Raw genomic sequence first — 25399 nt, forward strand, 5'->3', positions numbered from 1 at the left:
GCAGAGACAGCATATTTTTGAGTCAATAGCAAAACATTGATCTGTTCCAGCAGCATACCATGCCCTGTAGGGACTATTATAGGTGTAATGCAGAAAACAGCCTGAACAACTCTCCAAAGTGTCTACATCACCCCCAAACTGATGGAGAGATGGAACAGGGACTGCCTATGTATATATAACCTGTGTAAAATTGGGTTTTGAATTAAATTGGCTTTTAAAGCACCTTCATATTGTGCAATACTAAGATATCAAATAATATATACCGTATTTTTCTGACTATAAGTTGCAGTTTTTTTCATAGTTTGGCCGGGGGTGCGACTTATACTCAGGAGCGACTTATGTGTGATATTATTAACACATTACCGTAAAATATTAAATAATATTATTTAACTCATTCACGTAAGAGACTAGACGTATAAGATTTCATGGGATTTAGCGATTAGGAGTGACAGATTGTTTGGTAAACATATAGCATGTTCTATATGTTATAGTTATTTGAATGACTCTTACCATTATGTGTTACGTTAACATACCAGGCACGTTCTCAGTTGGTTATTTATGCCTCATATAACGTACGCTTATTCAGCCTGTTGTTCACTATTCTTTATTTATTTTAAATTGCCTTTCAAATGTCTATTCTTGGTGTTGGGATTTATCAAATAAATTTCCCCCAAAAATGCGACTTAGACTCCAGTGCGACTTATGTATGTTTTTTTCCTTCTTTATTATGCATTTTCGGCCGGTGCAACTTATACTCCAGAGCGACTTATACTCCGAAAAATACGGTAGTATAATATAGTATAGCTCCGCTAATAGCTAGCTGGCAACTGTCGTGCTAAGCGCTAGCTGAAAACTGGCACGCCAATCAAAAGCTTAATACTGGCGCGCTGTTGATTGCTTGCTGACAACTGGCGTGCTTATTGCTAACTGACAACTAGGGTGTCAACCGCTAGCTTACAAATGGTGCACTAATCGGTAGCTGACAACTAGTGCGCTAATATCAAGTATCATCAAGTTATCTTAAACGCTAACATGAGTACAAAACAATTATTGTTTTTGTGTGGTGTTCGGGTCTGTGGGACCCGTTTTCATTTTTTATTAAAAGAAAAATGATACAATTAATTAATTTTTCAAACTGAGACTCACTGACTTTGGCTCATTTTCTGTGAAGAACATATATCAGAATACATATTTAATGACCACACACCATACACCCCCTACAAATTTCTATTACATATAAGATGTCCGGGTCCACTGGACCCGGGGGTAATAGAAGTGTGGAAATTGATGTTCTGTGTACCACACACACACAGCAGGCCTAGACAGGAGGAGGACAGGGTGTAGGTACACAGAACATCAGAGGGTCAAATGTGCGAGAAAATGAGAGCAGACGGTGTTGACAATGTTGCAACCTTGTGTGGGAACCGCAGGTGCAGAAACACAAAAGAAGTATCCCTGTGGGATGCAGAAACTGGCAGAGAAATTTTCCGTGCAACGTTTATACTGTTGTTACTCAGCCAGCGTTTGTGGGTCTGATGGACTCGTTGCATTTTGTGGCTTTTAATGCCTCACAATCAAACACTTTTATGTTAAAATACTGAACAGATGTTTATTGGGATAAGGTAAACATCTGTTCAGTATTTTAACATAAAAGTGTTTGATTGTGAGGCATTAAAAGCCACAAAATGCAACGAGTTACTCAGCCAGCGTTTGTGGGTCTGATGGACCCGTTGCATTTTGTGGCTTTTAATGCCTCACAATCAAACACTTTTATGTTAAAATACTGAACAGATGTTTATTGGGATAAGGTAAACATCTGTTCAGTATTTTAACATAAAAGTGTTTGATTGTGAGGCATTAAAAGCCACAAAATGCAACGGGTCCATCAGACCCACAAACGCTGGCTGAGCGTTTATGTTAAAATACTGAACAGATGTTTATTGGGATAAGGTAAACATCTGTTCAGTATTTTAACATAAAAGTGTTTGATTGTGAGGCATTAAAAGCCACAAAATGCAACGGGTCCATCCGACCCACAAACGCTGGCTAAGTAACACCAATATGAACATTACACAAGGGTTAAATCTACAACGTACGGTGAGCAAGGTGTCCATGCCATGCTATTCATAAACTACACTACAGTGTGTTGAATCAATGTTAGTGTGTATTACGAGACATTTTTCAATTTGTAGACATTTTTTTTACTTTGAACTTTTTTAACGTTGAACTTTTTTTAAGAAATAGAGCATGTTCAACGAAGCCTACTGATTCAAGGACATTGGCGTTGGTATTTGGGATGGCAAGCAGCTGCTGGAATGTGTGTGGACGGGAGGGGTTGTGAGGGGGGGCATCAGCAGTAAAATGGTGTGGCGTCCGGCCTGGGCTATGCATGCGTGGACAAATATAGCTGCCGTGGAGACTGTCTAAGTACAAGGCTCCACTGGCTTCTAATGGATGGGTGTTGCTAACCTGTGGTGCATTCACACCAGATTCCACGCAGACATTTCTGCACAGTGGCAAACAAACAAAGCGGGGGGAAAAACAAAAGCGGCGAGGCCCATGCTAATCACCAGGCTCAGTGGTCCATCTGTGGCCGGACGGCGAACATGTTGTGTTTGTCTGCGCGTACAAGTGCATCAGTGATTGTGAGAACCACCACCACTGGCCCAAATGGACTGTGGGACAAAATTGTCTTGAGGGGCACATTTCCAGAAAGCCACAAACCAGAGAGCCCTTTACTGTTATTCTTATTTTGTATATTCCGGAGAGCCAGCGTCCTATGACAGCACCCAATGTTTTTTAAGAATCCGCTGCAAAAATGTGAGTCTCTCACAAGTTTTTTGAACTGAACTCACAGGCCATCAGTTGAATAGTCCAAATGATGAAAAAGAGAGGACCTAAAATGGAGCCTTGAGGAACACCACCAGTCAAACTAAAGAAGTTGAACAAATGACTACTGACTGCATCTGAAGTAAACAAGCTACAGTAAAACCCTACCCAGCAGGTGCAAGACATTGATACAATGTTGATTGTACATGCATGACGGATAAAACAATGTTGCAAAATAGTTGTATTTGTAAATTGAGACAACGTTGATGGTTGGGAAATGACCAAATTTCAATGATCAAATCAACGTCACCACCTGACATTGATTAAACATCGTCTAAAAGCATGTTGTTTCAATGTTGTATTTGTGTTGTAGAATATTGGTTGGGAAATAGGGTTGGGTATCGAGTATCGAGTATCGATTGGAACCGGGACTAACTTTCCGATTCTCCCGGAATCGTTCAAAAGTTTAAATTTCGATTCCTATTTTCGATACCCAGTCCGCCGACCAGAAAAAAATATGTCCGCCGAACCGGAAGAAGAAGCCGCTGAACACCAACGAAGAAGCGCCCACCGCCGGAAGTGTTAGCATAGCCGAGGGAGTCAGTCAAGCTCAAGCATGGATAGCCGAAAGTGTGGCTTTACTTTACAAAAAAAAATGAAATAACCGCGAAATAACAGAGCTCCATGTCCATCAAGAAACGAGTGGAGAGAGAGCTGCAGATGTACCAGGACGTTCCACCGATACTTATGTCTGACGACCCTGCTGCATGGTGGTGGAACCAACAAAAGACTTATCCTTTGCTGTCATATCTCGCTTTCTCCTATTTATGCGTTCAAGCTTCTTCCACTCCCAGCGAACGTGTATTTTCCACAGCAGGAGACACTATCTGTCCAGAACGCTCACGCATCCTGCCTGAGAAGGCGGATATGGTCATTTTCCTAAACAAGAACTGTCTCTGATTTTATACTGTACCTGCTGCTAATCTGGACTGGGTTTTGCAAGTTGTTTCTTATTGTTTATTTGCTTTTCTGCACCAGGTTAGCCCATCAGTGGGAGCACGGTAACATTTTTAAGTACCTGCAGCATCATACACTTGTGTGTGTAAATGTGTTTTCATGAGGTTTCCTGCAGCATCATACACTTGTGTGTGTAAATGTGTTTTCATGAGGTTTCCTGCAGCATCATACACTTATGTGTAAAGGTGTTTTCATGAGGTTTCCTGCAGCATCATACACTTGTGTGTAAATGTGTTTTCATGAGGTTTCCTGCAGCATCATACACTTATGTGTAAAGGTGTTTTCATGAGGTTTCCTGCAGCATCATACACTTGTGTGTAAATGTGTTTTCATGAGGTTTCCTGCAGCATCATACACTTATGTGTAAAGGTGTTTTCATGAGGTTTCCTGCAGCATCATACACTTATGTGTAAATGTGTTTTCATGAGGTTTTCAAAAATAAAGCTCTCTTGAGGAAAGTGTACCCCTGGGAAAATGTATTCATAATTTATAATATTTATATTCAAGTTCATAGATTTGATATTTATATTCTAGTTGAAAACAGCCCTGTGAGGAATTTATAGTAAAGTTCATAAAAAGTTAATAGAATTAATGGAGAATGTCAGACTATTTCATTCAGAAAGACTGTAGGTTAGCTAGCTCATTTAAAATATCCTAAACTTTTTTTTGACCCAGCCTCTTACAAGAATCGGAATCGAGAATTGTCAGGAATCGGAATCGAAACAAAGAATCGGAATCGGAATCGTTCGAATTCAAACGATACCCAACCCTATTGGGAAATAACCAAAGTTCATTGGTCAAATCAACGTCAGAACCCAACATTGATTAAAAAGCATGTTGTTTCAACATTATGATTGAGTTGCTCAATGTCAGGACCTAATTCAACAAGTTCTCAACGTTGTTTTAATGTCTTGTGCTTGCTGGCTGGGTACCTAAAACCCATTATCAAAAAAAATGTTACTGCCAAAAAGGAGAGGACTTAAAAAGGTGACTTGAATTACACGTTATGGCAGCATTGTTCTGTTTGCTATCAAGGTTAAAATATCAATGCAAGTATCTGTATGTTTCTCCATACAACAGGGGCACTTGCAAGTTTTGAACTGAACTCGGGGGCCGCTGTGATGCTGGATTGGGGCCCTGTGCCGCCAGTTGGATACATTAGCTTTGCTTTACAACAATTGATCATAAAAGCAGAGTAACTCTACTTTGAAGATCCTAAGAAACATGTACTGTACGCTTTAATTCTTCATCTAAACGTCTTTTAAGCAGCATATCATGCTGTGTTATTGTAACTATTTCATTGTATCATCTTTTGTTGTTGCCGCCTTCAAACAGCAGTTTGTCTTGATGTTGTCAATTCTAGCAGCGAGCAGCATACATAGTCATGTTTTAAAGCTGATCAACATACATGGAAAATGTGGCGAGATGCCAAGCGATTGCTGCATGAAAACCGCTAGTTGTATGGAAGCAACAGACAATCCTAGTTGTTATCCACCTGCTGGCTTCTTTACATGTTGGGTGATAGGAAAAAGCCCAACTAAGTGGATAAAACAGGGCCACGTTTGAGCTGCGTCACACAGCGACTAAAACGGTGCGTGTAAATGTGCTGCATTTGTGTGTTTTCAGTGCATGGATGGCTACAGCGAGAGGACGAGCAGGATGTTTATGAGCCACGATTGTCCTGAGGACACAGTGGCGAGTCCAAGGGTCGCTCTTTTTCGACTACTACTGCTGCTGCTGTGGCCGTCTGATTCTGGGCCCATCATTAACCAGCTTTTAACTGCAGGCTGGTGAGTACAATTTAACAAGCCAGGCGTTGTGTCGAAGGCACACACACACACACACACCCATAATGTCATCTCCTCCCTCCAATATCCGGACCGTTAAAGCTCTATTTATTAACCAATGAAAAAGTCCTGTGATACTTGAAGTGCACTTGGTCACCTTTGTCCAACTGTACCATCATTTTGTTTTTGTCTTCTTTGCGCGCGCTCACACACACACACACACACAACCAGGATGATGTGATAGTTTATAGATTTACACACATTTATATATCTGTCTATCCATCTATCTACAGTATATTCCTCTTATAACGAATGAAACCGATAAAGTGTTTTTTTTATGGTCAAAGGTCTGTTCCAAGCTTTATCGCTCTACGTATCTCTATCTATCTCTCCATCTATCTTTTTTATTGCTATCGCTATCAGTCCGTCCATCCATCAATCATTCCATCTAATTGCTCGTGAGCCATGGTCTTGACCTAATATAACGTCTTTTATATTTACAAACACGTGCAATTTTGCGGAAATATGCATTTTTAAGCGTTCATTTTCACGTCAAAATATGACTTCCGTGTTTTGTCTTTTACAGTTTTCTTCAATTACTGAAGCACGATTCTGAAAAGAGAGCCCAGTTTTTCAAAACACTACACTCAATTACAGAACACTCTGGTAAAAACTACTACCAGTACTTTATAAAAATTATATTTTGTTACCACAACACACGTTTCATGTGACTTAATTCTGTCCGAACCAGTTACACACCGCTATGCTTAACGTAAAACACTTCTAGCCATTCTACTTCTCAGTGATTCGAGTAATGTAAGTGAAGGACACAGGGAAAGTGGAAATATACAATACAGAAAATTCACCCAACACAACATAAGACCAATGCTGCAGAATGATGAAAATATAATATTTTTCTTTAAATCAGTCGAAATTTCAACACAATAGTGAGCATAATATGGGGGAAAACTGCCAAAAATGGAAAAGAAAATCCAGCAGGGAAAATAAAGAAGACAGGTGAACTCTGTTGCCTTTTGGTAGTGCTTGAACCTGTTTGGTGTGTCTGCAATTAAGCAAATATGTGTTGGTGCACCTAAGTGTTGTGTTTAACCAATTGGCCAGTGAGTGTGGTCGTGTGAGAGTCGGTGCTTTGGAGTTTGCAAGGAGGTGACATCATGATATGTATCTGTGGCTAATGTATACATGTGTGTTTAGTGTTCTGCAATTCACTGCGGGCGGTGGTTTGCAAAAAGTGTGCAGCTGACCAGTGTTCGGCGGTAACTAGTAATCTAACGCGTTATTTTTTATATTCAGTAACTCTGTTACCGTTACTACATGATGCGTTACTGCGTTATTTTACGTTATTTTTTGTGTAGTATCGGCTAGAAACAGAAGATCTGAGTGTGTTTTACTGAAGCGCTGCGGTGTCGTCCTTCTGTGTCACAAGGAAAAGAAGAGGCGTGCTTTCTGTGGGTGGGGGCGATGGGTGGGGGGGACGTTCCTCCAGGGCCTATGTACTTCGGGGCTAACAACCTTCACTTTACCCGGAAGTGGGTCTTTACAGCTGAGGGTGAATGACGAGGCCGGCGGTTTGTTGCAAATTTGTGACTTTATTGGACGCAGCCATCCACCAAACTAGAGCACCTGCACCACTCACTGTCGCCGTTCCCTCACCTCTCTCGCCCACTCACTCACTGACGTCACTCACCTCACATGCTGTCACATCTTAAAGGGCCACACACACACACACACATACGCTACTCTCATAACAACTAACAAGACATCATGGTGAAGCCACAAGTCGAGTTTCTTAACATGGAGACATTCTCAATACTTTTCTTTTGTCGACCACAAAGAAAATAACATTTTAGTTAAATGTAAGTTGTGTCTTGGATCAAAGATCCTATCTACTTAAAGTTAAAGTTAAAGTGCCATTATGTTGCAGCTATTTAAAATAGTTTTGTCAATTTGTTCTGGCCTGAAATAAATTGGCCCTTTGATACATATCTTTGTCTTTGTGTGTTGTATGTAGACCACATTGCTTTCTGAGTTCAGTGATGCAAATGCATGTCAAGTTGATCCACAGATTGTATTATTCTCCAATGCAATAACAGTACTGAAATGAAGGCTAAAAGGGCATTAATGGGAGCCTTAAAAAAAAAAAGGGAAAAAAAAAGAAGTAACTAAATAGTTACTTTTCACAGTAACACATTACTTTTTGATGTAAGTAACTGAGTTAGTAACTGAGTTACTTTTGAAATAAAGTAACTAGTAACTGTAACTAGTTACTGATTTTCAGTAACTAACCCAACACTGAGGCTGACATTGTGCTTGTAGTTGTGCTACGGTAATCTGGTGCAGTGTTTTGCTCCTTGAGTGTAAGGATTTGATAATTGTGTAAGACTTTTGATATTAGTGTTTACGCAATTAAAAAAAGAACTGTAATGAAATCTCAATAAAAATGACCATCCAAACAACATTTTGCCTCGGCCGCAGGTGCTTACTGTTCCTCCAGCCTAAACGCAGCACTTAGTTGCAGGACCGGGAGACGATCAGGAGCACCGAAACAAGCTCGCTATTTAGCTAACCATATCGCTAGCTTACCTGTCATCGCCTGGGTTCGCTCTCTAAGCGACAACATTGACAGCTGTTCACTTTGCTGCTAATCATATTTGGATGATTACAATCCAAACACTGTTAGTTCCAAACCAGTTGTAGTTGTAGAGTATTTATTGGTAGACAGCGATAATGTTTATTTATTACGTGACGGATGTAAACAGAGGTCACAGCACAGGAAGTATATTACCTGAGGGGGCGTGGCTACAGGATACAGTTGCCAAATGGGAAAGTTCTTTGCATGCATGTTGTAGAATTATACATTACATTTTCAATGACAATGTTAGTAAATTATCTAGTAAAAAAAATACATGGACATGAAAAGTGTCAAAACGCCAATCAAAAGAAGTTGATAGATGAGGATAAATCTAAAGGTAAACTATAGTGTAGAAATGCACTCAATTGCAGGAAATGTAGTCTTGTTTTTCAAATGTTCCTTTTGGGGTATGCGTGGCAGCAACATTTTCCTATTTTTTCTCAAATTTCTTCTTTTTTCCTTAAACGGTGCTCACATCTCTGTATTTAATACTGAACAGTAGGGGTGTAACGGTACACAAAAATTTCGGTTGGGTACGTACCTCGGTTTAGAGGTCACGGTTCGGTTCATTTTCGGTACAGTAAGAAAACAACAAAATATAAATTTTTGGGTTATTTATTTACCAAATTTGCAAAATCTTCCACCAAAATATTTTTCTTAGTGGAATATTTGATGTGAATTAATCGGAACCTTGGATAGGTCAATAATTCATAATAACATTGATTTTGATTCAATATTATGTTTTGAGCAATGACAGTTTGAAAGAAAAAAAAACAGCTCTGTTTTATTAGTCAACATTGCAACTTTTTCTAAATTACATTTAACCTTTAAGCTTTTTTATTTCACTTTTATGTTTTTGTTTATTTTAATAGTATTTTTAGAATGTGCCGTGGGCCTTTAAAACACCCTGCTATAGATAATAAAAAATTAAACCTGATAAATCTATGGATAAAAAGCAGAGCCTGGCGACGCATGCGCGTTTATCATAACTCTCTCGCTCTCTCTGTCTCTGCCCCTCCCTCATCAATGCTGCTGCGTGCACAATTTGTTTTGTTTTCAACCCATTCTTAACCCAGAACGTACATTGAAAATACACGCAACCCTAACACAAAATGCCGGACATTTGAGGCATTTAAGAAACTCCGCCCTGACAGCTCCGCAAAAGAGGACATGTCCGGTGAAAAGAGGACGTATGGTCAGTCTATCGTAGCCCGTTAGCTGCTAGCATGCCGTGTGTTGTGTCTCAATGTGCATTTTTTACACAACCTGCGTTACGCTACTTAATATGTCCGTCTGGTACACCTCCGAACCGGAACCCCCGTACCGAAACGGTTCAATACAAATACACGTACCGTTACACCCCTACTGAACAGTGATTCAAGTGCAGAATTTTGTGTAAATGTTGTATTTTCTTTGGTATTGAAGGCCGTTTTCTTCTTAATTGGGCATCTGGTTCCACAATTCTGCCTAGCAACAAGTGGCCCTGCAAACATGTGACGTGACCAGGTGAACTAATTCGACCATTTTTATTTATGTACATTGCTGCATAACCGCAATAAAATTTGCATAAAGCATAGGGAAAGTAGTGGACTTTCTGCTACGTTGCCTACTTTTAAGTGGTTGAAATAATGAAAAGAAAAAAGCCCTCTGACTGTATATTTAATTCATCCCGACAGGTTGAATTGAATTTTAACAAAACAGGAGGTCACGAACAGGACACAGTGAGGCCGCACAAGTTGCTCACTTTGAGCGGGGCAAAGAAAAAGAAAGGACAACGTCAGGAGCAATTGTGTTGACAAAACAAAGATGCACACAGCTTTAAAGTTGGAACCAGGGGTGGATATGATGGGCAAAAAAATAAAATAAAAATGACTTGAGCCTGTTTGCCGCACTGCTAACATTTCTTGGGATGATGCCTTTTCCCACAGTGGACATTTTTGTCACAGCTGCAAAAACCACAGGTGTAAACCATAAAGTGGACGGCGGCTGAATTCCATTTCTTGCCTTAATTCGCTTTCAGGGTACGGCGTACGCGCGCAGTGCCTCTGTCCCGGCGTGAACCGCGTCGGGCTAACGAGGACGAGACCAGAGTGGCGTCGCGGGGACAAATTAGTCACTTACAAAGAATTCTCAAATTTAATATCAAGTTTTGCAACACATAATTTACACTTAAATATAGGGAGGACGCACTGTTTCACAACATTGAAAACCACTGGCGGTTTTAATTTTGTACAGATATGTAAAACTACCCAGACTTTAAAAAAACAATACAACATTTTTATAATCGACCCGATGCACCTTTTCTTACAATACCCCACAACAAATACCCAGTAAGGTCGGACAAAGCAGACATTTTTGGGGAAAAACTGCTACCATATTTGTGATGACGGCCATAGAATCAACTTTGACAGCTCGTTGCATCGAAGTAAGAACTAGATAAGCTCTCAGACTGTGCAGACCTCCACCATGTTCCATCTCCCATTAGTAGGGATGGCTACCGAATCTGGTATCTGTTTGGCACTGACCGAACCCCGCCGGTCCTACCAGGCACCACTTCACGGAAAACCCAACGGTGTCATATTACGTTACATGGGTTGCGCGTGCTTGCAGACTTTGGCAGTTGGCGATCACTCCAGCAGCACTGAGCGCGGACTCGACCAAAGTACCTCGAGGTAAGGTTGCAATTTTCACTGCCAACATAGTAATTGACTCAAAAAAACGCTACAGCGTAAAGTAAGGTTCCCTTTTCCAAAAAATGTGCTAACTTGATGCTAAAATACATAGACTTTGCTGTTGCCATGCTACTGATTAGCATTAGCGAGTTGACTTGGCGATTTCAACACATCCAAATTTGTTTATGAAAACTACTACCAAGATGCACGTTGCAATCAAACAGCTGGTGCGTAATAAGTACAATACTTACAGTATTAACACTTTATAGGTCGCAAAAAAAAAAAACCCAAAAACTACACACTACTGCCATTTAACGTCATGGACTTGCAACTGTAATTGCAACTTAATGTCAAGCTTGCAAATTATAGTATAATGATAATAAAACAACATATAACAAACGGGCAGCAGTTACCATAATCAACACATCTTTTAAAGTTGCAATAGAAATTTAGATTTTGTTATAAAAACCTACGTACCGAAAAAAATTGGTACTGTTGAGTACGGGTATTGACTCCCAGGTACCAGGTTCAAATGTGACCAGTACTCATTCCTACCCATTAATAAATCATCTTTTTAAAAAACCCTGAATCCAGACGATGATCCGGGTCACCCTCGAAATGTAATCCATCCATCCATCCATATATTTTCTACCGCTTGTCCCTTTCGGGGTCACGGGGGGTGCTGGAGGCTATCTCAGCTGCATTTTGGGCGGAAGGCGGAGTACACCCTGGACAAGTCGCCACCTCATCACGTATTCAATTTCTGGCATTTCCGCAAAGTTTATTCAAAATGTACCCATAAGCTTTTGAGCTATCTATGGCGTAATGGAAAAAAACAGAGTAAACCCTCTTGTCAGTCTTCTTCTCTCTTTGTCTATGTGAGCGAAGGTTCCGACGCCAGCATGCACACAGAAGTTGAAGCTTTTAACTTAAACAGTAGAAATGATCCGGAACACCACAAAAATATATTTAGTTAGTCCTTATCCCGCTTTAAAAAAAAAACGTCATAAATATTTGCACACAACTAACTGACTAACAGTCTGATTGGACTATCAACTTTGAAGTCGAATCGACAGATATTCAATTCTAATTGGGATTTTTTTTTGGTCAAATCCGATCTTTTTAGTGTCCGTTCACTTAAAAAAAAAAAAAAAAAAGAAGAGATTTCTTATGTGAATGCAATCCGACCCGCATGCCAACATGATGTCATGACATCGCACACACTGCAGTGTTTGCGGAAGTAAAAATGGCTTCAGCTGTAGTCATCTCAGTTCTGGCACATTTGTGGCAATTTCAAGGATTTTGTGTAATCAAAGTCAACATTGTCTTAACTGAATTATTGTTGCGTAGTAGATTAAGAAGGAAGAGGACAAGTATTTTTGCTTTAGCAGTTTTATATGACTTCATGCTTCGATGTCTGCTTGAAGATTGGATGGAAAAAGTTCCACGTGAGTTCCTTACACATATTATTTTCACCTGTTTTCTGCTCCATTGTCAACTATTTATTTTGTAACCGTGTAATTTTGTCAAATAATTATGGCGCTTGTCGCTTTTTGATGATCTGGTCGGATGAATGTAACCGGAGCACGGGAGCGTTTACATTCAGGACGCATCGCCTATATATACAATTTATTTTTACATATGAAAGAGGCCTGGGTCGGACATGAAAAATTCGGAATTGCACTGTTCAGACTGACAATAAAAAAATCTGATACAGGTCGCATAGAGGCAAAAAAATCTGAATTAATCTGCAGTGTGAACAAGGCCTATGTGAAAATAAATCAAATAAAAATGCTCCGGTAGCATTTTTTTTAACCAAACGTCCTCAAAAAGCGTTAAGCGTCATAATTATTCGCCAAAGTAGACTGTTATGAAATAAATAGTTGACAACGGAGCAGAAAACCGGTAAGAATAAAATGTTTTAGGAACTCACGTGAAAGTTCCACCACTCCAGTCTCAGACTGCTCGCCCGCAGACATCAAAGCAAATCATCCCAGTCAAAACACTTGTCCTTGTCCTTCTTCATCTTCTACACGCAATAATTTGGTTCAGAAATAGTTGACTTTGATTGCACAAAATCCTTGAAATTGCCACAACTGTGCCAAGTACTCAGACCAACTAGAACTAAAACTATTTTTACCATCGTAAAATCTGCAGTGCGTGCGACGTCATGTCCGCATGCGGGTCAGATTGCATTCACGTTAGAAATCGCTTTTTTAAAAAAATGTGAATGCCCACTAAAAAGATCTGATTTGACAAAAAAATCTTAAAGGCCTACTGAAAGCCACTACTACCGACCACGCAGTCTGATAGTTTATATATCAATGATGAAATCTTAACATTGAAACACATGCCAATACGGCCGGGTTAACTTATAAAGTGCAATTTTAAAATTCCCGCCACACTTCCGGTTGAAAAACTCCTTTGGATATGATTTATGCGCGTGACGTCACAAAATCCACGTAAGTGGTTGGACCCCATCGACCCGATACAAAAACCTCTTGTTTTCTTCGACAAAATTCCACAGTATTCTGGACATCTGTGTTGGTGAATCTTTTGCAATTTGTTTAATGAACAATGGAGGCTGCAAAGAAGAACGTTGTAGGTGGGATCGATCGGTGTATTAGCGGCTAAGTACAATACTTACAGCAACACAACAAGGACTACTTACTACGCCTAGCCGATGCTTGCCGCCAAACCCACGGATGAAGTCCTTCGTCGCGCGTCGATCGCTGGAACGCAGGTGAGCACGGCTGTTGATGGGAAGATGAGGGCTGGCTGGCGTAGGTGGAGCGCTAATGTTTTTATCATAGTTCTGTGAGGTCCGGTTGCTAAGTTGCTAAATTAGCCTTAGCGTCGTTAGCAACAGCATTGTTAAGCCTTACCAGGCTGAGAATTTTTAACCGTGTAGTTACATGTACATGGTTTAATAGTATTGTTGATCTTCTGTCTATCCTTCCAGTCAGGGGTTTATTTCTTTTGTTTCTATCTTCATTTGAGAACGATGCTATCACGTTAGCTCAGTAGCTAAGTGTGTCACCGATGTATTGTCGTGGAGATAAAAGTCACTTTAAATGTCCATTTCGCGTGCTCGACTCTCATTTTCAAGAGGATATAGTATCCGAGGTGGTTTGAAATACAAATCCGTGATCCACAATAGAAAAAGGAGAGGGTGTGGAATCCAATGAGCCCGCTTGTACCTAAGTTACGGTCAGAACGAAAAAAGATACGTCCATCACTGCCTCTCTAGTCCTTCACTGTAACGTTCCTCATCTACGAATCTTTCATCCTCGCTCAAATTAATGGGGTAATCGTCGCTTTGTCGCTCCGAATCTCTCGCTCCATTGTAAACAACGGGGAATTGTGAGGAATACTAGCTCCTGTGACGTCACGCTACTTCCGGTACAGGCAAGGCTTTTTTATCAGCGAGCAAAAGTTGCGAACTTTATCGTCGATTTTCTCTACTAAATCCTTTCAGCAAAAATATGGCAATATCGCGAAATGATCAAGTATGACACATAGAATGGATCTGCTATCCCCGTTTAAATAAAAAAAAATCATTTCAGTAGGCCTTTAATTGGACATCCGACCCTGCATTATGAGCGTAGCCTTATACTCCAGAACACCAGGTTCAGCAGTAAAGACCTCATAAAAGGCGAGTGATGCATGAAAGCATTCATATTTGAAACACTCCCATTCAAATGAGCCGACTGTCACTTCCTACTTTTCTTGACTTTTCCCTCTCAGGTTTTACCCTTCACATCTGTCTGTCTATTCCCTCGATATCAGGAGAGGGCCAGATGCCGGTCTTAGGGAGCCTCAAATTCCCTGCCGTGCCGTGCGCAGACAACATATTGGTTCATAATTAATCACATTAGAGGTCTTATCAAGAACCCTGCGTCTGTCTGCGAGTGCCGACAGACACGTAGTTGGCTGGAGGAGCCCCACCATGATGGGAAGGACGCGAGCGATTAAGATTTGTGGCGGTAATGAGTCCAGAGAGTTGACAGGAAACGCTCGCGTGTTGCGAAGATAATCACTCCGAGGCTCAAGTCAAAAAGTGAATAGGATGATGCGGTTTTGAGGCGTTGTGGTTGCATTAGTGGTTAGTTAATTACAATAACTGAAATGTGCCAATCAATAAAAAGCCACTGCGTGTGGTCTGGTGGGCTATTAGAGAGCAGATATTTGATTAAACCCCCCATTAGTGGGCGCCGTTTGCCCTCAGAAGAGGCTTTGTGTTGTCAGTGACCATCAGTGTTGGAACGCAGCCAAAACAACTTCCAGTTAATATTTACTTTAGCAGTCCCTTTACTGTAAACGAGGTGTCCGATTCTGATCTTTAATCGTCAGTAGGCATTAATTATTTTTGTTGTATATTTACGAGCACTCCCCGGGGAGTCTTTGCTTAGCCAGTTTGCTTCCTGTCCCACCCTGCCGGACATCAAATGTAGTTTATACGAGGTGAGTAAATGGCCTTATTTATCAAGCGAGCAGGCTTCCGTAATGGAGCTGATTAATGGCTGCTTATTAACTAAAGCGCCGTTGTCCAATGCCCTGAGGGCTCGGCGTGATTCTAGAGGGCCAGAGCCGATTTATAATGACTTATTTTAGCAACGCCTGTGATTGAGCACCATTAAAGTCAGGCTTTGGATGGCTTCAGTGGCAGCAAACATAAACGCTAGCGAGTCCCCAGGGGCGCCCTGACTCCCGCTGTCTCTGCTATTGAAATAAAAGGACTTATTTGTGGAGAGTTTGGGTTCTCAAGGGAGCAACATTTATCAGAGTTCTGCTCAAACGCTGATCTTGTCAGCAGTTAGGATGAATATCCTCTGGGAATGCAGGCTGCCACTAATGTGAATTAACGTGTGCATCTGTGTATGTCAATATGTACACCACATGTTAATGTGAGGCTACTGCAACTCCAGACACTGCCTGTGCAATAGCATTAGCATGCTAATCTCCGACCTGGTAACTGCATGCTAACACGGTTAGTTGTGCCCAGATAGGGTTTCCAACCGTCCCTAGAAAAGCGGAACGTCTTATTTAGAAACAAAAGTACGCATCCGGTTTTGTGCCTAAAAGGGATGCACTATGTCACGTAATACCGTGATGATTGGGGGATATGGGGTAGTGCGGCTGAAATGGTAGAGCTGTCGTCCAGAAAAACTTGAATCAAATCCAGCTTCCACCATCCATGTCACTGCGGTTGTGTCCTTGGGCAAGACACTTTACCCACTTTGCTCCCAGTATGAATTCAAACAAAATGTTTGGTGGTGGTCAGAGAGGCCGTTAGCCCAGATTGGAAGCTAGTCAGTCTGCCCCAAGGCAGATGTGGCTACAAATGTAGCTTACCACCACCAAGTGTGAATATGGAGTGACTGAATGATGATTTCTCAGTTCTCATTGTAAAAGTGCTTTGAATGTTTAGTAAAACGGTATATAAATCTAATCCATTAGTATTATTATTATTATTATTGTTATAATAAAAATATAAAAGTTTGTCAAATTTCAATGAAATTAATTAATGACAAACTTATTCCCAGCCCTTTCCTGCTTTGTCACCAATGAGAATAAAATAGCAGACTTCAGAATTTAGTCCCTCGTGGTGTGATGCATCATATAGAGAGCAGTGTTTCTTAACCACAGAGGGCCGCCAAAAAGTATCTGTTTCCCAGCTGTGGTCGGTGTAGGCCGCATGGTACTCAGTTGTAATATACATTTCCACCACTTGTGGCAGCAATGACAATATCAAACAAACAAAAGAGGTCTGTTGCAAAAGTCATTTAGACGTTTCTTAAATGCAAAAATTATGACTAACTGTATTTTCATTCGCACTTTAATTTTATTGACAGTTTAGTAAGACATAATCATGGTTGATTTTTTTTTATATTTCAGCATAATTGTATGGAAGTGTATTTTTGGTCAGTCCCTTTTGACGCAGTACATTTGGCTAATACCTATCTTTCAAATCAGTCTGTCTAGGGGTGTAACGGTACGTGTATTCGTATTGAACTGTTTCGGTACGGGGGTTCCGGTTCGGTTCGGAGGTGTACCGAACGAGTTTCCACACGGACATATTAAGTAGCGTAACGCACGTTGTGTAAACAACGTGTGTTGTACCTCGGTGTGCATTGTTTACTCAAAATGCCGGACATTTGAGGCATTTAAGAAACTCCGCCCTGACAGCTCCGCAAAAGAGGACATGTCCCGTGAAAAGAGGACGTATGGTCAGTCTATCGTAGCCCGTTAGCGGCATGCTAGCAGCTAACGGGCTACGTTCAGGGTTAAGACGGGGTTAAAAACAAAACAAATTGTGCGCGCAGCAGCATTGGTGAGGGAGGGGCAGAGACAGAGAGAGTGAGAGAGTTATGATAAACGCGCATGCGTCGCCAGGCTTTGCTTTTTATCCATAGATTTATCAGATTTAATTTTTTATTATCTATAGCAGGGGTGTCAAAAGTGGGCCCCGGAGGCCATTTGCGGCCCACAGCTAATGTTTTAAAGGCCCACGGCACATTCTAAAAATACTATTAAAATAAACAAAAACATAACAAAAGTGAAATAAAAAACCTTAAAGGTTAAATGTAATTTAGAAAAAGTTGCAATGTTGACTAATAAAACAAAGCTGTTTTTTTTTCTTTCAAACTGTCATTGCTCAAAACATAATATTGAATCAAAATCAATGTTATTATGAATTATTGACCTATCCAAGGTTCCCATTACTTCACATCAAATATTCCACTAATAAAAATATTTTTGGTGGAAGATTTTAAAAAATTTGGTAAATAAATAACCCAAAAATTTATATTTTGCTGTTTTCTTACTGTACCGAAAATTAACCGAACCGCGACCTCTAAACCGAGGTACGTACCGAACCGACATTTTTGTGTACCGTTACACCCCTAAGTCTTTCCTAAGCCTAAAGTTTATGTGTTAAATAAATAATAATATTTGTGATTAACATATGGTTTCATATTATTTGACAATGTTGCAAATTGTAAGTAGGTTAGATATAATAATTGAACACCATTAAAATCAACAGTATGATTAGTAATTCAGTGTTAATATTTGCGTTGGCCCCTCTGTACTGGAATAGTTGGACCCAGAGGTCAAAAAGTTTAAGAACCCCTGATACAGAGCACATATACGCTACATTAGTACAGTGGTCCCTCAGGATATGAGTTTCTGTGACGCAGCTCGTACCTCGAAAAACCTCTATTGCAAAATTACTTAAAATAAATGTAATAGTTTTGTCCACCATTGCAGTTGCTCACAAAGAAAGTCCATTGAACGCAACACTCCATAAGTAGATTTTTGACGTTCTTGCATGCTTTCTTTCACGGTTTGCCTCTGTCCATTTGTGTCCCTCAACAGGAAAGACTCCTCGTCCTCTCTAATGTTTGGAGTCCGTCCCCTCCTCTCTCCTCCCCTCCTATCCCACCCTCCATCTCTCCTCGGGCCCTGATGTTCTCCCCGGCTCCTCTGGGGACGGCAGTAATAATTATTATGTAAATAAATACGCCTGCTGTAATCACATTCGTGCCACTGATCCAATTAGAAAGCTGATAGCAGCCGGCTGATTGCGCGGCATGGCGGCTGGTGGTCAGAGCCCGTTGTGTCTCGTGTCCATGTGTGTTTGTGTGTGTGTTGTGTGACTGGCAAACGCAGCTAAAGCCACATTAGCGAGCTGCTGTAATGAGAGCCGTTTGGTGCCACGCTGCATGCAGTCATGCACTGGAAATAATGCTCTTTGACCGGGATCCCGCATGTCTGCCAGGCCTTGTGGTCTGCTCTCTGGGTTTGTCTGTCACTCAAGCGCACATCGAGTGTGTGTTTCTGTGTGTGTGTGTGTGTTTGCTATCATGATCCCTGGCTCTGGATCACTTTCACCGTGCATCATCTTATCGGCAATTACAGCCTTGTTGTGATTCCCACCAGCTTCAATGACGCTCCGCCGAGACCATCACCAGTCCACCTCCATCCAAACGGTTCTGTTTAGTCTTATCGCAACACAACAATCCCTTAATGTACCTTTATGACGCTAGTTTATTTCATTGGGGTCGCACTTCAACTGCTCTTAAAAACATACAGTAGATGAGCTGCTGCATTTTCCACAATTACGTCATAGTGTCCAAGCCAGGGGTGTCAAACATACATGCAAACAGGTTCTATCCGGCCCGTGAGATGAGTTTGCTAAGTATAAAATTGAGCTGACATTTTTGGAATGAAAGAGACTGCTGTGTTTCCCCCAGAAAATGTGTTAGTTAAGGTGGTGTCTCTCCGGCGGACAGACCGGGTATGGGGGTGGGTGGGTGTAAGGATTGGTGTAACTCGGCCTGTCGCCATCACGTCTCCACCTCGTCGCTGCCACCACAGCCTGGGGGGCAATAAGACTACAGACTGCGGTGTAGTAGGCCGGCTTCGTCGCGTGAAGAAACCTACAATTTTTGGTTGTGTTTTCCGCTCCATTTGCTGAATGGCGATATACAATATATATCTCGAAATGTTTTCCGTAAAGACAAAACGAAACAGTCCTAGTTACCTGAGATACTAAGTATGTCATTATTATGACTTAGTAAGTCAATATTTTGACTTAGTAATTTACTGAGTCAAAATAATGACAAAATAATGACTTACTAAGTCAAATGAATGACTTACTGTAAGTACGCGTTGCAAAAGCAGTTAAAAGTGGGGCCACATGCTGACATACACTACCGTTCAAAAGTTTGGGGTCACATTGAAATGTCCTTATTTTTGAAGGAAAAGCACTGTACTTTTCAATGAAGATAACTTTAAACTAGTCTTAACTTTAAAGAAATGCTCTCTATACATTGCTAATGTGGTAAATGACTATTCTAGCTGCAATTGTCTGGTTTTTGGTGCAATATCTACATAGGTGTATAGAGGCCCATTTCCAGCAACTATCACTCCAGTGTTCTAATGGTACAATGTGTTTGCTCATTGGCTCAGAAGGCTAATTGATGATTACAAAACCCTTGTGCAATCATGTTCACACATCTGAAAACAGTTTGGCTCGTTACAGAAGCTACAAAACTGACCTTGCTTTGAGCAGATTGAGTTTCTGGAGCATCACATTTGTGGGGTCAATTAAACGCTCAAAATGGCCAGAAAAAGAGAACTTTCATCTGAAACTTGACAGTCTATTCTTGTTCTTAGAAATGAAGGCTATTCCACAAAATTGTTTGGGTGACCCCAAACTTTTGAACGGTAGTGTAAGTTCAACTCATGCTTAATTTATTACAGCATTTGGGAAGCCTGTAGTTGATTTTTATCATGAAATGTTATATTTTTATCAACATGTGATAGCAGGGACCCTGCCATTCAAAACTAGGCTGCTACATTACTAATGATTAATGTAACTATAGCTGAAAAAATAGTACAATAGCAATAGGAGAGACTATTCATCCCTGAACACCATGGAGTCCATGTAGGCTTTATGATGCACTTCCATTATTACTATCAGAGACAGCTTCAGGAAACTCTTCATTTAACATAATGTCGTTTTTTGCTGCTTCAACACAGCTCAATCAACACAGAAAAAGGAAAAGTGAAATAACTTAGTTGTTAACTGTAGGTCAATAATGCTTGTCTTTCTCTCAGACAGACAGGGCTTTGCTGTCCTTAACACACACACGCACGCACACACACACCGCAAAATGAGCTAACGTAACGCTAAAAGCTAATTAGTCTTCACCTCAAGGACTGCGAGCGAGCTGAGCTGCCGCTTATGTTTCTAGAAGGTCAACGGGCTCATAGTGATGTTACTAGTAGTTGACTGGGAGGTGTTTATTATAATTTGGGGAGAGTCCGCTGCCTTATGCTTACCTGCTAAGCACCTTTCTGCTCACCACTGCAGAAGCACTGACTCCATGCGCTCTGAATACGCACTGCTGATTGGCTGTTACATGCGCTCTGAATACGCACTGCTGATTGGCTGTTACCGCTCTGCTGTTACCAGCGGTATTGAGCGAGAGATCAACAAACTGGATTAAAATAGATCATACAAAAGAAAAAAATCAAGGTACTGTGGAATTAATCCATACGAGCATGACCAAGACAGGATTTGGTCGAACGTGTCCTGTATCTCGGCCGTCAACGGAGTCAGTTTAAATACAGGCAGAAATTTTAAGTTTGCACTTTTTTAATTTCAATGTTTGAGATTATCATTTGCTTGCAAGCAATGTACAATGCTACATTTTTGTTTACAGATGTATTTTTGTTCAAGCAGAAGTATTGCCTCTTAACTCAGTTCTTTGAAAATTATTGCACAGAAAGTAGAATTTATATCTGGTCTAAAAATGACAAAATTTAATTCTGCTAAGAATAAGATTGAGTGTCATTTTAGACTACTGTAATTTCCGGACTATAAGCCGCACCTGACTATAAGCCGCACCAGCTAAATTTAGGGGAAAATACAGATTGCTCCATATATAAGCCGCACCCGACTATAAGCCGCAGGGTTTTGATGTGTAATTAGCGTAGTATATAGGGGTTCCTGCTTCCACGGAGGGGATTGTCGGGACAGAGATGACTGTTTGGGAACGCAAAGCGTCCCATTTATTAACAATAAATCTTTCAATCATTCAATCAAAATTTCACATCTTTGACATGGCGAACAGCATTCGTGCAGAGTACAAATAATACAACGGTGCAAAGTAATACAAAGTGCTCGCCTGTACGTTATCAAAATAACCAGCCTACCGGTATATGAAAAGTCAGTCTTTAATCATTGTGTCATCGTCTTCCTCCTGCGTACTAAAACCACCGAAATCCTCTTTGTCGGTGTCGGAGAAGAACAGGCCGTAAATAAGCCGCACCCTTGTATTATCCGCAGGGACCAGAACGAGGGGAAAAAGTAGCGGCTTATAGTCCGGAAATTACGGTACCTCTGTCATTTGTATTCATTGTTTTCATAAAAAGTAGTATGAAAAATTGGAAAAAATCGTAAATTTTATCATATGTTTATACTATTTTTAGATGGCGTTAATTTTAGTTACACTCCAGATTAGACGCCTCAAGGGATTTTCCTCAAATCCTCAGTGCCTTACCATGTTTTTTTTAAATATTGTCCATAGTGCTGTGTGTGTCTGTCTGTCTTCTGTCTGTCTGTCTGTCTGTCTGTCTGTCTGTGTGTGTGTGCAACTTTGTTTCCCACGTGCCTGAGTATGAAAAGTGGTATATAAGTAAAGTTTTGATTTGATTTGATTTGATTTGAATCATATTTTTTGTGAAAAAATGTTACGTTTTATTTTCAGGCCATATCGCCCAGGTCTAACACTGACTATGATAATAATAATAATGGATTAGATTTATACAGCGCTTTTCTAGACACTCAAAGCGCCTCACAGAGAAGTGAGAACCCATCATTAATTTTTACAACTCATTCATTCATCCATTCTCCGGCGTGAGCGCCACCGGGGGCAGGGGTGAAGTGTCCTGCCCAAGAACACAACGGCAGTGATTTTTTTGGATGGTAAGAGGCGGGGAGCGAACCTGCAACCCTCAGGTTTCTGGCACGGCCGCTCTACCCTACTACGACATGCCGCCCCCAAAATATGTAAATATGTAAAATATACCCATGTCCAATGTATCATATTATCGGCTTCAATGTGAATGAGCACCTTCACAAACGAGATCATTGCCCTTTGTTAGCGAACAATATTATTAAAAAACTACAAAACCGATTATGACTTAAAGGCCTACTGAAAGCCACTACTACCAACCACGCAGTCTGATAGTTTATATATCAATGATGAAATCTTAACATTGCAACACATGCCAATACGGCCGGGTTAACTTATAAAGTGCAATTTTAAAATTCCCGCTAAACTTCTGGTTGAAAAACTCCTTTGGATATGATTTATGCGCGTGACGTCACAAAAGCAACGGAAGTGGTTGGACCCCATCGGACCCGATAGAAAAGCCTCTTGTTTTCTTCGACAAAATTCCACAGTATTGTGGACATCTGTGTTGGTGAATCTTTTGCAATTTGTTTAATGAACAATGGAGACTGCAAAGAAGAACGTTGTAGTTGGGATTGATCGGTGTCTTAGCGGCTAAGTACAATACTGTAATATCTGTGATATTTGCATTAGTGTACTGTGTCTTTAAGGGTTTGGGGAACGTGCATGCGCGAGTGAGTTGGCGGAGAACTTGAGTGTGTGTGAGCGTGAGTTGTGGCTAACAGCAGCTCGTGTATGTGTGTGCGTTACTTTTTGAACTACAACCAGTTACCGCTTGTTAATAAAGCGATTGAGCAGCGCATCCTCGTCTGTGTGACTCCTTCTCCACTGCGGGGCATTACAATACTTACAGCAACACAACAAGGACTACTTACCCTGAAAGCAGACGCCTAGCCGATGCTTGCCGCCAAACCCACGGATGAAGTCCTTCGTCGTGCCGTTGATCGCTGGAATGCAGGTGAGCACGGCTGTTGATGGGAAGATGAGGGCTGGCTGGCGTAGGTGGAGCGCTAATGTTTTATCATAGTTCTGTGAGGTCCGGTTGCTAAGTTGCTAAATTAGCCTTAGCGTCGTTAGCAACAGCATTTTTAAGCCTTACCAGGCTGAGAATTTTTAACCGTGTAGTTACATGTACATGGTTTAATTGTATTGTTGGTCTTCTGTTTATCCTTCCAGTCAGGGGTTTATTTATTTTGTTTCTATCTTCATTTGAGAACGATGCTGTCACGCTAGCTCAGTAGCTAAGTGTGTCACCGATGTATTGTCTTGGAGATAAAAGTCACTTTAAATGTCCATTTCGCGTGCTCGACTCTCATTTTCAAGAGGATATAGTATCCGAGTTGGTTTAAAATACAAATCTGTGATCCACAATAGAAAAAGGAGAGAGTACATAGTTCTGTGAGGTCCGGTTGCTAAGTTGCTAAATTAGCCTTAGCGTCGTTAGCAACAGCATAGTTAAGCCTTACCAGGCTGAGAATTTTTAACCGTGTAGTTACATGTACATGGTTTAATAGTATTGTTGATCTTCTGTCTATCCTTCCAGTCAGGGGTTTATTTATTTTGTTTCTATCTTCATTTGAGAACGATGCTATCACGTTAGCTCAGTAGCTAAGTGTGTCACCGATGTATTGTCTTGGAGATAAAAGTCACTTTAAATGTCCATTTCGCATGCTCGACTCTCATTTTCAAGAGGACTTATAGTATCCGAGGTGGTTTAAAATACAAATCCGTGATCCACAATAGAAAAAGGAGAGTGTGGAATCCAATGAGCCAGCTTGTACCTAAGTTACGGTCAGAGCGAAAAAAGATACGTCCATCACTGCCTCTCAAGTCCTTCACTGTAACGTTCCTCAACTACGAATCTTTCATCCTCGCTCAAATTAATGGGGTAATCGTCACTTTCTCGGTCCGAATCTCTCTCGTTCCATTGTAAACAATGGGGAATTGTGAGGAATACTAGCTCCTGTGACGTCACGCTACTTCCGGTACAGGCAAGGCTTTTTTTTTTATCAGCGAGCAAAAGTTGCGAACTTTATCGTCGATTTTCTCTACTAAATCCTTTCAGCAAAAATATTGCAATATCGCGAAATGATCAAGTATGACACATAGAATGGATCTGCTATTCCCGTTTAAATAAAAAAAAATCATTTCAGTAGGCCTTTACATTCATCATTTTGGTATAATAAGGAATAGTTATTCTCCCCTCCTAATTTTTTCAGTGGGTAATTATTTAGATTTCATGTCAAAATTCAAACATAAGCAGTAAGTGAAGGTGTACAAAAGCTGTTAGCGCATTTGCTGTTTTATTGTGCTCCGGTTATGAGGGAACTGTTGTTTTCATTGCAGTGTCATCCTGCTAACACGGGCGGCAGTTCTTACGTCGTGTCTGCTAATGCCGGGAAGCAACGTATGGGTCCCAGCGCTAACTCCCTGCCTTTTACATCTCAATCAGGTCACTCTAGTTTATTTATATATTGTCAGGAGGATGTAGGGGCTGGGAGGGAGGGAGGGCAAGAGATGAATGTGGCATTTTTTTAAACCCCCTCCCCCCATTTAGTTAGCAAAAAGCTTTTATAATGAATTTGAAAGGCGGCGCAGATCCAAGCTTTTGAAATTCCCAGAGCACTGCTAAGTGAAATGAGGAGGGAGGGGCGCGGGGGTTGTGAGGCCATCAACTAAAAAGCACAAACTCACAAAATGTGGGCTGGATTAAAAAAAAATAAAAGTAAATAAATGTTTTATTGATTGTGTCCTCTTGTAAACGCTGCCCTCTGCCCAAGCGGCCGCACGCCATTAAGCGAACGGCCCTAATATTTGGAGCCGACTGGCAATTTGGATTTCATCTCGCCGCCGCATCTTGTTTCTCTCAAGCCCTGACTGTTTTGACATGCGGCCCGATTAAATTATAAACAAGCAGGCCTCCTGATGGTGATGCTGGAGCCACTAATTTCCCTA

At 40.9% G+C, this 25399-nt stretch overlaps 1 long non-coding RNA gene across 1 annotated transcript in view; it reads left to right on the forward strand.

Moving 5' to 3' along the window:
• Positions 1-25399, forward strand: part of LOC133659016 (uncharacterized) — a 164080-nt gene that overhangs the window by 60588 nt on the left and 78093 nt on the right. Inside the window, exon 2 of the long non-coding RNA XR_009827585.1 lies at positions 5473-5636. This is a non-coding gene — a long non-coding RNA (uncharacterized LOC133659016). The remainder of the gene's footprint in view (positions 1-5472; positions 5637-25399) is intronic.

This window comes from Entelurus aequoreus, linkage group LG10 (assembly GCF_033978785.1).
Source record: "Entelurus aequoreus isolate RoL-2023_Sb linkage group LG10, RoL_Eaeq_v1.1, whole genome shotgun sequence".
Lineage (NCBI taxonomy): Eukaryota > Metazoa > Chordata > Actinopteri > Syngnathiformes > Syngnathidae > Entelurus > Entelurus aequoreus.